At 50.3% G+C, this 14,626-nt stretch overlaps 1 long non-coding RNA gene across 2 annotated transcripts; it reads left to right on the forward strand.

The window, feature by feature from the left end:
- Window positions 1-1,992: 1,992 nt before the first annotated feature.
- Window positions 1,993-9,190, forward strand: LOC128804328 (uncharacterized). 2 transcript variants are annotated; one of them, XR_008436016.1, is made up of 6 exons: window positions 1,993-2,096; window positions 2,330-2,474; window positions 3,288-3,455; window positions 7,023-7,135; window positions 8,050-8,148; window positions 8,892-9,190. It is a non-coding gene; the product is annotated as an uncharacterized LOC128804328 (long non-coding RNA). The 2 variants fall into 2 exon arrangements; XR_008436017.1 differs by lacking the exon at window positions 3,288-3,455.
- The last annotated feature ends 5,436 nt before the right edge of the window (window positions 9,191-14,626 follow it).

The raw sequence follows: 14,626 nt of genomic DNA on the forward strand, positions 1-14,626 counted from the left end.
CCTGGGCTGAAAAAATAAATATACTTTGAATGGCTCACGCAAATGCAGTTGTTGCTAGCCAAAGGCTACAGTACCATTTCATGACTTAAGGTATGGACAGAAAGATTTCTGTGCTTCTTAGGTACTCCCTGCCAACATGCATGTACAGAAGACCTAAGTAAACACAATAAAATTGGCATGTGTATTTGACGACTTAGCTCACTTTCTGTACCTGTAAAAGAAATGCAGAAGCAGAAATAAGAAAAGAAAAACTAAAGAAAAACTTACATCCTGTTCTGCAGAAATACCTGCATTCTCTAAGTCTAACTTGAAGCCTTAGAGGTAGCAAAACCTGAAGTGAGTCAAGCACCTGTAGAGACGGGATGTGACCTTAAATGAGCTCAAACATTGTGGAGAGTCTCTTTTTTCTTTTTGCAACTCATGCCACAGGTCTGGGGTGCACAGTCTCCTAATCTACAACTAATCTGCAACTAATGCAGTGACTTAACAGAACTGGGGTGACCAAGTCAGATGCACTCCATCTGGATGTGAACAGAGGCATGGCTGAAGTGCCCTGTCTAAAGGGCAGCGTCATAATTTAACCATAAAAATTAGCATATGGTCAAAAATTTTAGAAACAAAAAGCTTCCTGGGATACTAAAGGTACTAAAGCAGCAGAATGGGGCCCTGTTCACTTGCAAGATGCCGCAGCTGGCTGGGGCCATCCCTGGCCTCCCTGCAGAAGGAAAAAAGTCATACGTGCTGGGCTGAGAGGTCCTCTCCTTCCACCCTCAACTCTGTCAGACTCTGCTGGAATTTATTCATTCCTCCTGCCGAGCCTCCCACCCCTAAAAATAGCGGTAGCTCTTCACAGCTACAACGACATCATAAAACCGCAGAAGCTGGGGGAAGCTCCTGGAGGATAACCCCCGGCCGGGTTACAAAGCACTTTTCGGGTCGATTTTATGCACAGGATGTGCCCCTTCCTCATGCGGGAGCACCTTCTCGCTCCCAAGAGCGCTGCCCACCCCAGCCTCTCTCCCCCTGCGCCGGGTGGCGCGGAGCGGCCCGGCCTCCTCCTCCCGTTAGATGGCGCTACAGACTTTACAACCACGTGTACAGAGGTGAGGGGGGAAAAAGAATCATAACAATAATAAAAGAAATAACCCTTCTATTGTCCGAAACGCGGGGAGTCGGCCCCGCGGTGTGCCTGGGGGAATCGGTGCTCAGCGTCGGGATGCCCCTTTCCCTCGGGAAACGCTCGGGGTTGTCTGCAGCCCCGCGGCGTATGCGGGGTCTTGGCCTTCGGAAGCCACCAGAGCAAACTTGGGGGCAAGTGGGCGAGCGGAGCCGTCCTTCCTACCGGGAGAACATCCTGTCAGGAATGGGGTGGAGGGGCCGGCCTGTTCTCAGCCGGGGAGCTGGGCGAAACCCACCTCATCCCTCCCGTGCATTACTTCGTTCCAGAAAGGTGCTCGTGCAATGTCCACAGCCTGCTTGGGTTCTGATGGCTGGGTGTTTGATCAGTCCCACTCTTTCCCCCCAACACTTTTTTTCTTGTTTGGAGTCCCGCTCTTCCCCTCGGTGTAGAACCCCGCAAGTTTTCGGGCAGCCGATCAGTGGCTGCCACGGGGGTCCGCCGGAGCGAGGCTGCCCTAGGTGCGTGGCTCTGCCCCTCGCCCACCCCGGCCGAGGACAGGAGGGATAGAACGGTGTATGAAACTGCTGGTCCTCAACTCACTAAGTCCATGACCGACTAGTCAACGCTTCTCCGCACGGTCCCCGGCCGAAAGGCGGCTGGTTGTCCCCAGCCCTGCCACTGAGCGTGTAGGCGATCACCTTAAAAGGTTAGGGCTGTCTTGGCGCAGAGGCTACCGCCGCACCCTCCTCCCCTGCCTGCCATCGGGCTCTGAACTTTCCGGTGGGGTAAGTTCTCCTTTAAGAAAACGAACTGTTCCTTATGCATATTTAAGGCTGTTTGTCTGCAGTGCCCAGCTGACACGGGGCTGGAGGCTCACACGCGGGACCCGAGCTCTGGAGGAGTAAATCATCCCCACTTTAAAGGCACCCTCTGCCAGGGCTTCAGTTAGGAACTCCTTGTATTGCTCTAAACGCATGTAAGTCATGGGAGGATGGCGGGGAGGGGTGCTGAGGAGACGGAAGAGGGAGACTGAGCCTGTTTAGGGAGATAAGTAGGGTGTTTTGGTAATTTCCATCACCAACATCTCCCTCCACCTCCAGTTCCGCACCTCCCCCCCCCCAAAAAAAAAAAAAAAAGACAAAACCCATTGTCCTTGGATTTTAAAAACCAATTAAAAACTATTTTTTATTATTACTATTTTTCGCCCAGCCTAGTGGCTCCTGCCCCCCTCAACATGCCTGGATCCCTAAGATCAGTGAGGTTTCCAGACTTCCTCCGTCTTTTTGTCCTGCACGAGAACGCTTTGCTGGGTGCGCAAGTGTGCGTGTGAGGAGCGGAGAGGAGCGCCGGGAGGGTAAGTGGACCCCTTGCTTTAGCCGGGGGGGGGGCAGGAGGAGACCTCTCACGTCACCTGCGGATCAGAGGACTCCTCCGTCGCGCCGGGGGTGGGATCCCAGGCTGTCTCTTCAGCCTACAGAGAGCGGGGGAGCCTTCCGAGGATGCGAGTGCCTTGGAAAAGCCCCCTCCGCAGTTAGGCACCCTGCCACTTCCGCGCGTGTGTACTTCTGTACGTGAGTGCGAAACGACAAAGAGTATGTGAAGGTCAGGCTTCTGAGCTTCCACTGCAGCTCAAATGGGAAGGAGCAACTTTCAGTGCTCTGCTCTTAGTGGTTTCCTGCCTTTTAAAGTGAACTTGTTCGAGTGTGTTATTCAAAATGTGGTTCAGTAGTTATGCCTTCAAATTAAGTTGCTTCTCCGTCCTCATCGGGAAAAGCAGACATGTGTCCTCAATTGTATAGCATATATATATATATATATATATAAAATCTACTAGGTACTTTATGATTCCATCTGGAGAAATTAAAAGCCCAGAGCTGTAATGTTTATTCTTACATAGTTTACAAAAAAAGGGGGAAATGTGTGAGACACATGTCTCCAAATATAACCAAAGTGCTTTCCCTTCTGGTTAAAAAGTTGCATGCAAATGTTTTCATTTTAACACTCCCTGACACCTGTACTTTTCAGGGAAACTTTTCTTGGCATTAGTGATGAAGCACCAATAGTACTTATTAATGAATTAATTATTATTATGGCTGTTGAATTGACTTAGAGTGCTTTGGAGGCGAAACTGATCCATGTTAATCAGTTACAATTAATTGTGTTTCAGCTGCTGTGTCAAACACAGTTTCAGAGACGAAAGCGAGAAGGCTGTGCATGGGATGTAGCGAAGGGGGTGATCCTGAGACTCTTCCCGGCCCCCTTGCTCAGAGATCTCCTCTTGGGTTGCAGAAACTGGCGGAATGTTGTCCCGGTGCCCGAGTCAGGTCACACAAAGGTGAGAGGGGCAACTTAGGTGACAAACTCCTCTTTCTCCTACCAAAAGCTGCAAAGATTAAGAGAGTCTAGGATTTAGGAGCGCAGCCCCGCAGGGAGATTTCCCTCAGGAGTTCGCATTACGGGGAGGCCAGCGGGCGTGGGCTTTGCTGTGCCGTCTCTGCTTGGCCGCTTTGGTCAGGGCTTTTGTGTTGGCGGCGAAGACAAGGAGGCAGCGGTGGGCAGCGAGGCCTAAGGGATCCACAGAGTCCTCTCGCGGGGGGGCGACTGCATCCCGCGTCCAGGAGCATCTGGGGAGAGGGAAGCGGGGGAAGAGAAGAAAATAGTTCCCCGAGGGGACAAGCGACAGCTGGGCCGGGCACTGTGAATGCCAGGGAGTCCAGAGGGACGGCCGCAGGGCCGAGGGCAGGAAAAGCCTGGTCGCGCACACGGGCGGCCAAGACGCCAAGGGGAGGGCTATTCTCTGCCGTGCCGCTTCCCGGCCGCCCCGCCGCCGGCGAGACCTGGCGCTAGGGGTGCCGGGCCGGCTCAGCGGGGAAACCTGGGGACGAGCAAGGCCAGGGAGAGGCGTTGAGACAACCGGCAAAGCCTGGTAAAGCTCCCGGGTCGATGTGCCAAGGGAGGCCCGAGGGCCCCCGTTTGGTCAGCTGGTCGCAGGGGCGGCCCGTGTGTGCCCAGCACGGCGGCTGCAGGGGAGCATCTCCTCCACGAGGCGTGGGAGCGCGAAAACGGAGCGGGCACTGGCTCAGGTGGACCGGGTGATGGTTGGGGTCGACCTGGCTGGACCGGGGGCCGCGCACCGGCTGCCCACATCCCCAGTGGGAACTGGTGGCGGGGAGGGGCTGGAGACGAACTCCACGTCTTTTGCCAGGGAAACAGGATTTTCCACAATGATAACTACCCCTCTTCACAAAAGTTAGGGGCGGGAGAGAGGGAGAACTGGAGGTTCTCCCCGGGGCTAGGCGCCTCACCCTTGCCCTGCCTGCCCCTTGGCCTCCGACCGCCGCGGGGGTGAGCCCGTCCTGGGCGGCACCAGGCATCATCAAGTACTACTTGTCCTTAGAGATTTACACTTCGCAAAAGTAAAGCTTTCCCCCAGCATTCAATGTGACTTTTTTATATGTCAGTCCGCAGAAAGGCAATTGGGAAACTCTATTCCCTCCCATCCTCTCTGGAATTGTGTTGCTGGATTTTTTTGCGGCTTGTTTTTTTTTTTTTTTTTTTCCTTCTCTCACACTCCAGCTCTTTCTCAAAGACTTCCCCCTTCCTCCCTCGCTCTCTTTTTTTTTTCTTTTTTTTTTTTATTCCCCTTCATCACATTGACTCTACTCAGCTCTCAGCTTTTGCTTAAGATGAGCAAGGAAAATACCAAATCACTCTACCACTGCAAATGGACCTTTCTTGGAGAAAAGTAAAACAAACAAACCCCATTTTACCTGCAATAGAAGACAGCATACAAAATTATGCACACACACACACACACCCGCCCCCCCCCCCCCCCCCCCCCCCGTCCTATGTCGAATGCAGCTGTAATTAATTGAAATTTGTGGGAAGAGATGCGTTTTCCACGTGTGAACGTAACAGCTAAGGTCAATCGGGTAGACAGGACACCTCGTTCCTGCTCATCACGGGTGGGAATCGTTCTCTCCAGCTGGGATGGGTGGTGTTGCAGGTCTCGCAGAGGTGCAGGATACAAATCTTCGGTTTTCGTATATCACAAAAGCAGGCTTCGTTGGATGAAACACCCATATTAACCAACTTTCTGCCTCTTCGTCCCTAGTTTTATTTATTTTCCTTGGATGCGGGACCGAGGTGGTAAAAACCAAACAAAAGCACTTGCGTTTTTTGTCGGCACTTTGTCGTCGGGGCAGCACCCGCATTAGATTATTGCCGGGGATTTATTTGCATGCAGCTGCAAACCCACAAGCCGGCTGCTGACCGCTGCGCATAAAGGGCTGCCGGGGCCGGCCCCTGCCCGGCCGCCGCGGCTCCCGGTGGGAACACGGCCCAGGGGCCGGGGGTGGGGGGAGGAATTTGGGAGTGGGTTTGCTCCGACACGGCCCGGGGGGGATGGTCACAGACCCGACAGCAGCAGGGTCCCCAGCGCAGCCAGAGGCTGCAGGTGCGGGGGATGGGGGGGGGTGGGGGGGGGGGGTGGGCGGGGGCGGCGCCGGCCCGCAGCCCCCCTCCCCGCCACCCCGGCTCGCCCCCCAAAGGCAGCCGCAGCTCCCACTGGCCTTGCTCACAAGCACATCCAAGAAATGCTTTTCCTAATGCCTATGTCCCGGTGGAAAAAAAAAAGGACCGGCGGCGGATCCTCGGGATTTCTCAGAGCTATTTTCAGTGCTTTGAAATTTGTAGTAATGTTGATGTTCTTTTTTCCCCCTCTTCTCCCCCTCTCTTCGGCCCAGTAGCGTTTGGCAGCGTTTGACGAGGGAGCTATTAACCTTTGAAGCAAGGGCTTTAGGTTCAAACTACCTCCTTCGCAACCCGCTGTATGCCTCTCCCCCTCCCCCCACACAGGCACAATGCGAGGATGGATTTGGCTGCATAGGATCGATGTAAATGTCTCCTCAGGCCTCCCTCTACCTCGGGCTACACTACCTTCATCTTCTCCCGGAGAACCCAGTGAAGGCGCAGGGTTCCTGGAGCTTGAACTGGCTCCCCTCCGAGGCATAGCGGGAGCAAAACCTGCCTCCGAAGCGGGGACGGCTCGGGGACGAGCCCCACGGCAGCGCTGCCGTGGTCTGGCCCGTCTCTCTCTCCGTGAGGGGAAGGAGGGGGTCAAACCAGGCTATTCGCAAACTTAGGGGGACTTCTGCCCGTCCCTCTGCTCCGACGGCTAGCATGGGACTGTAGGAGAAGGGGAAGAAAACTGAGTTCGGGGAACTTAATTATTTGTCAGAGGAAAGAGATGTTCCCAATCCATGCAGGCTCTTTCGACTGGGCGTGAGCAGGAGCGGCCCCTCCGGGCTTTTCTGCCAAAGACAGGGGGCTACGGAGCGGGAGCTCCCAGACAGGGAGGGCAAGGTCAGAAAACCTGTCCGGGAGGAGAAGCTGGAAGGGCAATGGGAATACACACAGACACACTGAGGGTCACGTTCGCCCCTCGCATCCCCACAGCGGTGCGTGGAGATGTCGCGCTGTCCCTTGGCCAGGCCACGCCGCCGCAGGGGAAAATCCCTGCGTGCTGACGGGCCGGGGGCGGGCACGGCCGGGGCGGCCGGAGGGCAGCCCACCCTGCCGGGGCGCCCCGTCTAACGCCGAGCTCCCCGAGTGCGGCCCGGCCGCGGTAGGGATCTGGCCGGGCTGCTCAGGTACAGGAGGGGGGTGTCTCCAACCCCATGCCCCCAGAAAACTGGGGGAATAGGAGGCTGGACTGCATGCACAAATTAGGATGCGCCTGTGGGCTACAGTGGGCAGCATTTGTGGGGAGCAGGTCAGTAACACGAGTGGCCAGGGAAAGCGCGGGGGAAAAGGCAGGAAGGGATGAAACCATTCGCTGACTCCTTGCGGAGCGGGAGTGTGTTGTCATCTTTGTTTTGGTTGTGATGTTTTGTTTTGCAAGGAGATTGGGACAATAGCTGGAGTGGATTACTCATTCCCGTAGGCAATACTTCCCTGTATGGGCTTCAGGATGCAGTTGGAAGCTTGGGAACAAAGCGGGCATCGAATGTCAAGGTAACTGGTCCCCTTCCTTTGTTTATGCTATTGTTAATGACGGGGCTCACTCAGCCCTGGCCTCAGCCGTGCTGTATGGCATTAATTTTGACTTGAGAGAATAGGCAGGGCAATATAAACCCAAACCCAGAACAACAGCAGCAACCAGCCCAAGCCCAGTTCTTCAGGTAAAACATGCCTCTTCTGGGCCACTGAGAATGATATAGTAGTCTTGCCTGGTATTCATAGAAACATACACACCGTTCATAAAATTAAACACATCACTATACAGCAATAACACGTAGGGGAGACACTGTAACCCTGTCTTTAGTATCAAATCAAAAGGGAAATGGCATTATTTTCAAATACCCACATATTAGCATGAGGGAATTCTCATCAGGATAAAAAAATTAAAGAAACTAATAAAATTATTATTTTAATTATGATAATCTAAAACTAGTAGAAACCTGAGTATTTATTGACTAATTTTCTTCTTCTTGAGGTAGCGGATGGTATTTAAAGTTCAAGATTTCACACAGCTCCTTGTTTAGTCTAATTTTCTCGACAATCTAGGCAATTTCAGCAAACTGGGTTAAAAATTTTGGTACACATCTGAGTATGGATCTGCATAAAATAGAGAAGGCAAGAGAACTGGGGAGAGGATGTTTTATTATTTTGAGAAAGGAGTGCATGTTTGCATTTGTGTGTGGATGCATATGTGTGAGAGAGTGAGAAACAAATGGAGAGATTTGTACCTTACATTTGATCTGTAGCTTTAGTGTGGAGTCTGAAACAAATATCTACTAGATTTCTCTGAAAAATGTCCCAGTCAAGCAGACAGACCCCTGTTTTGAATGAGGGCTCCAGGTGATGAAAGAAATTTATGTTATTCTCAAAGAATTCTTTATCAACTCTTTTTTAATTTTTTTTTCTAGGAAGATTAATTTCATCTCTCCTATCCTGGGCCCATTTTCTGTCAGTGAAGGGATATAATAATGATCAATGCCCAGTACTTCTCATATCTTTTGTACTTGGTAAATATTTGTAATGTTTTGAATGTGGAGGGGAGGTGAAGAGATGAGCCCAATCTCAGCTTCAGAGGATCCTCATGAGTACTCACACAGAGGGGGGAAAAATCCAAACAACCAAGCCAACCTGTTCAGCAGACCTTCCAGTCCAAAACTCTACAGTCATGCAGGTAGTTTTTGTATTTTATCTTCCTGCTTGGTGAAAATGTCTGCATACATCAGGCTATCTGGGTTTATGCGACCAGCTCCAGGTGTACATTAGTACTCGAGTTGAAAATGGGACCTGGAGTTGTTGAGCACACAGTTCCTGTTTGACTGTAGTGTGGACTGAATGCTGTCTAGTCAGCTGTATGGAGTGGTGGCAGGGAAGTAGCTCCAAGTATTTCCAAAACTAATAACAAAAAGGTTACTATATATAAAATGTTTATACAGCCCACATTCCCTCAAGTTGTTTAAATTTCGGCTTGATGCATAAATATAGCAGACATACACGGTTGCCCATTAGCCAGTCCCTGCTTTTCAAGATCATTTCAGTTTGAAAGAATGGCCCCAAACTCAAGATAGTCAACAAGCCTTTGACTTTCTCCACTCAGTGTGGACCTCAGTAAGAAATAGCATCTGTCTTTGGCATTTCACATGAGTATCGCAGTGCCTTGACATTGTGTTTTAAGAGCAGGCCTACTACCAGGGAGAGTAACAGTCCCCAGCTGGTTCCCCCCTTCTAATCCATTTTCCCCTTCTCATCTTAGGATCCTTTCGAGAAAGAAATAGTTCTGCTAAGACTCCATACTTTGGAGGGCACGGCACAGTGGTCTGATATGAAAGCACTGTCCCTGCAGATGGAAACTCTCCTCTGTATCCTGTGCCTTGCAAGAGAGGCAGCGAAGGGACACGTGAAGTAACCAAGCATCTGGCATCAAGCCTGACAATCCACTTCACACTATGTGAAGGAAAGTTTGTTCCAAACCACATACTTTGTGGTGCTCAATACTAGTGTCAAACTGGTTTGAACTGTCCCAGGTTTAAAATAAAGATCTCCATTATGGTATGACAGTGAACTTGTCTTGCTAAACTTTCCCTGTTTATGTTGGAGGTACAGAGCAGATGTAATGCTGTCCTTTCACCCATGGATGGGCGCAATAGGAACAATTCATAAAAGTTCTGTTTAGCTTTTCCCCCCTTGCAGTTGAAAAAATGCAAGCTATCAGAAACAAGCCTATGTTTTAAGGTACAGTTTTCAAAATGTGAGTGGGAAACATATGTACTGGCACTATTCAACAGCTCTGTAAGGGCTGTGCTCGAATTTTGGCTTTTAATCTCAACTTTGTTAGAGAGTGATGCAAAATGGAATGGAACCTGATTATTTGTGCTATAGCCTTGTGATGCTCATCCTATAATGTTGGGGAGAGAAGCAAAACACACTGCTAAAGCTTTGGGTGAGCCTGAGTTTCAGGGGGACTCTAGTCTTCACAGGTTCTCACTTCACTGCCTTTCTTCCCTTAGTATTTGTTATATGGGATTTTTTTTTCTGGTGTTCTACGTTTTAAAGCGAGTACAGACTCAATCCTGCTAAGAGAGAGAGCTCCCTCCATCACAAGCTCACATTTGGAAAATGCCTGCCCACTTCGACTGCCCCCCTTCAAGTCGAAAGGGAGAAAAAGGGAGAAAAGAAAACCTTAAAAGAGAAAGAGAGAAGCGGGGCGGAGGGAAGGGGGAGAACCCCTGATTCCTCAGTGACCTGCACAGCTCGGACAGACCTCCAAGATCCCTTCCACCTCCTGCGGACAAGCCCCGACGGAGAGAAAAACCCCACATGTCTGAACTTTTAACGTGGCTTGGGGTTTATACAATTCAGGCTCAATTTTAACAATATCGGGGGGGGGGGGGGGGGGGGGGGCCGACAAGGGTGAGAAAGTTTGGATTTAACTCTTCGTCGCTAAAAAATCACCACAACCCAAACTCCCAGCCATCAGCAAAAGAGCCCAGCGTCCCCGGCAGCCAGTGCCCTCCCGCCACACAACGGCGGTGGCTGGCAGGGAGAGGCAGCCCCAGCCCTGGCTGCCGGCACCCTGCGTGCAGCGCTGCCCCGGGGCTCACCTCGCTGCCCCGCGGAGGGGGCCGCCCTCCCTCCTAACGCTGAGCGGGGACAGCAGCCCTGCCTGGGGTCTGCGGGGCTGGCATGGAAGTTTTTTGGTACTGCTAAAGGCACACACACACACAAATACACAAATATATATATATATATATATATATATATAAAAAATACACACACGTCTTTATATATAGATTCATATGTAGGTGTCTAGTCTATGTTTAAATTATTCTATCTATACACACAGTCCTCCTCTGATGAGGTCATTCTCCCATATATATGAGATTGGGTGTAAGATGCCAGAATCTAACGCCAAGATCTTATCACTGCCGATCTAAAAGCAATATAAAGTAAATGTTAGCAGAAGGGGGAAATAAATTTTGGAGAGAAACATTCAACAAGGTGTCCCTGAAGGCTTTTCCCCCGCCCTCCGCAGCCGATGTGCCCACGCACTTTATGCCAAAGAGAGCCATTTCTGCAGAAGAGACTCCTGTTTCAGAGCAAGGACAGACTGCACCCCTCATCGTGGGTCTGTGCGTGGCAGGGGCTGCACCTTGACATTTTTAATGCCCTCTTCCCTTTCCTGAGCAATGCTCTCCTCTCTAATGCGCTAATCGGCTGCAGCTTATTTATTTTTATTTTTTTCCCTTGTGGCTCCAAATGTCTTAATTTTTTTTTTTTTTTTTTTAATTTCAGGAAACTCAAAACGGAAGGGGGGAATGCTACTTGAAAGTGTGACTCAAAGAAAAGGTTTTGCTTTGCAGCCATCAGTAGCACCAGGAGACAGCTCCATTAAAAAAAGTAGTTTTCCACTGCTCTTGAAAAGCCGTTATTTTTTACATCGCTTTTAGGAAGATAGATTAACAAAACATCACATTTCAAGCCACTCTGATCTGTAATTAAATGGAGGAGCCGGTTTGTATTCTCCTATGGCTTTTACAGAAGTTGCAGTGATCCAAAGTCAGGTTGCTGTGTCAGAGTGGCATTTTTATTAATGAGAATACAAAAAGCTTGCATATTCTTAGCCCGGCTTGAATTTAGTTGCTAAGCAACCGCTGTATGGTAATTCATCCGCGAAATTTAAATCTTGGAGAAAGGATCCTGCGTTTTGCTGAATGGTCGCCACGAGGAAAACAACTTGTGGGACCCGCGGCAGCTGCCGCCGCGGCACCGCGCCGCCCGCCGCCGACTCCCCCGGGCCGCCCGCCGCCCCGGGACGGCCCGCCGGGGACGGAGGGCAGACGGGCAGCAGCAGCCGCCCCGTCGGCGCTGCCGCGGCCCAGCCTTCCACGGGTAGAGGAACGCGGCACCACCGTTTCCCGACGCGTGGCACGGCCCGGGCCCCGCCGCAGACACCCCGGCTGGAGAGGGGTGAGGGGGACGCGAGTCCCGTGGCAGCCCCGAGGGCGAGGCCCCGTGGGCACCACTGCGAACCCGTCTGCTCCTTTGGTGTCGGGCAGGACGGGATGGGCGACGAGCCTTCCCCCGTTCGGCCTTCACCCCTTAGCTTTTTGTGTCGCCAAAGCCTCTCAACCAAAGAACTCCCTACTGCTGTGTCATTGACACCGCGGGGCCGCTCGCCGCCCTCCTCTCCCCTCGCTCCGCCGCCTATTGAAGGCTGCGCCCGCTCCATTATGCCAAACTGCAACTGAAAACACCGATGGGGCAATAACCACCTCCCTGCATCTCATCCGATCGCTCCATCCAGCCACCCATTCCTCTCGCCAGAGGCGACCAAGCTTCTGGTCAACCCTGGCATTAGCAAAATGAATCCCTGTCCTCAAGCGCTCGCCCCACGCCTGCCTCCGAGGTCGGGACTTGTTGCGCCCCTTTTAGAGTTTGATTAATTACCCTGGAACTTAAGCAAACTAAAGTACATGTGGCGAAGAAGCCCACGCCTACAGTTTGTCCTGCAGCTTGCCAGTTACAGAGGTAATCTCTACAATCGCTTCCAAATCGGAATGTGCATCTCTGCCCTTCAGAAAGGTATCCCTGTATAAATATATAGAAGTATCGATTTTGCTGTAGCTTGAAGATGTTGATCATTTATTACAAAAATAAACGAATAAATACAACAATGTATTGTTGCTTTCAACAGGATAAATATTTTACAAATATATAATTTAAAAAACCCAAATTTAATTGTTAAAGTTATTTAAAATAGTACACTCATTGATAAAATTATCAATAGTATATACTGCATTTCATATTAGAACCAATTATTCTCTAAACGTTCCATTTAAAACCGTTCATACAAAACAAGTTATGAGCATTGTAATGTGCAAACACGAATAACTACATTAAAGCATAAGGATTCTGTAAAGATCACTTTCTGATAGGAACTGCTGCGTTTTTAAACCAAAGTAGACCTTTCTGCTAAATTTCGGAATATACGCAGACCAACAGCAGTGACATGACTATTTTAAATACACCTGAAAATGATTTATTGTGTAGAGAGTCGACGGGGGAAGGATGGGATGTGAGTGAGAAGACTGGGGCGTAATAGAGGACCGCAGGATATGAAAATGTAAACTATAAATAATCACATCTCGGGATTACCCAGTCTGATCAAACATAACTTTGTAAAACATTTGGCTTTCCTTTAGGCAAGGGAAATAAAAAGAAATAATAATTTAAAAATAGAGTAAGGAAAACGATGCTGACTCTATTACCAAGCACAGAACACTGATATTATAAATGAATACAATTACTAAATTCATTAAGAGATCTGGCGATATATAACAATATTTTCATTATTTACACGTGTAACAATATAACCCTTAGCGCAAACCCTCTCACTTATTATCTACCTCTTGCTATCTCAGAGACTCACAACCCTGAAATTCCTAAATACATTCAAAGGATTCAGTTTCTCGGGGGCGGGGGAGGGGACGGAGGGGCGGAGGGGGGAGCGCCCATGGCCTCACTTTTTGTGCATAACAAGTCCACGGAACGCGCACATTTTGCCGGTCCCTCCGACCACACGTTACTCCTCCAGCCTAACCCCCAGCTTTTCGGAGGCAGCAACCCGCAAAGGTTGCCTTTTAATAGAAACCAGCGTGAAGCCTAACGTTAGCTCTTTGTTGCCATCCAAATCGAGTAACCAAATACCGCTCCGAAATTTAAATAGACTTTCTCCGCGGGTAATACAACTGCTCCCCTTCGTGTGTGAAAACAGGATCCCACCTCACGTGTCAGTGGTACCCGGCCCCCGGAGGGGAGCCCGGCCGGGCCGCCTGCACGCCGGCCCCCGCCCGGCCCTTTTTCCCTCCCCAGCTGCAAAATCAGCCAGCAGCTTCTGCTAAAACGAACAAAAGAAATAGCGTCCTTTACCCTTTCGGGTTCTCCTTCCCTTTGTTGGGTTGGCTTCTTCCCCCACCCCCCCCTTATTTCCTCCGTGTCAGTAGGGCCTTTCGGATTTCACAAATCAAACCGACGGTGATATTTACTACGAGCTGGTGTTAAAATAATGCATCCCGGTGCGCGGCTCCCAGGTTGGCTTTGATTTATGGACTTACACGAGGCCTATCTGAAAGGAAGAAATGGTTGTTGTTCCTACAGCAGTTTTCTGGGGGTTTAACCCCTGCCTCAACAGCACGTAGAGAAGCAAGGCAGGAGGGAGGGGGCGCGGAGGAGGGGAGGAAGAGGAAGGTGAAAGGAGCCACAGACGAGCTGGATCATAAAAGAAAATCTTATTCTCCAGCAGACTATCAATGGGGGCGAGTGGACGCATTAGATGCAGCTCTCTACTTCCCACAACCTCCCCGCTGCAAAATGAAGAGAGTTGAGGTGGTCATTCACTTGTCCCTACATTACAATAAATTCTAGTGGATAAATATGACAGGTCAGCTAGTGCATCTATTGCTATCTCCACCGTTACTGACACGCGCGTGTGTTTGCAAAGAAGGCATGGCAGCGCTATGGCAAAGTGGAGGAGAAAACTAGACTACACCACTTCACACCCCATAGAAAAACCTTAAAACAACAACAACAGCCACAGCAACAGCAACAACAGAAACGGTGAACTAGGCAGACCGCACGTGGGATGTTGAAAGTATTATTCTATATATTCGATCAGAAAAAAAATCCTTTAAAATTATAAAGATAAATTAAATACAAATATTAATACATAACATAAAATGAGTCAAAATAAATTATAGCTCAGCCCCCCTTCTCCCTCTTTGCCTCCCCCCCCTCCCCCCGCACCTCCCCCCCCGTCTAGCCTCAGTTTGGAAAGAGAGGAAACAAGACTGAACTTTTGGAAACATCCCTCTTAGCACCGGCCACACGGGACCTGAGGATGCGCTCAGGTACCGCCCGCGCCCGAGTGCCAGCCTAAACCGAGGCGCCACAGCCCTTTCGGGGAGAAGGTGGCATTTGGTGAGCTCTAAT

This window comes from Vidua macroura, chromosome 2 (genome assembly GCF_024509145.1).
Source record: "Vidua macroura isolate BioBank_ID:100142 chromosome 2, ASM2450914v1, whole genome shotgun sequence".
In the NCBI taxonomy this organism is placed as follows: Eukaryota; Metazoa; Chordata; class Aves; order Passeriformes; family Viduidae; genus Vidua; species Vidua macroura.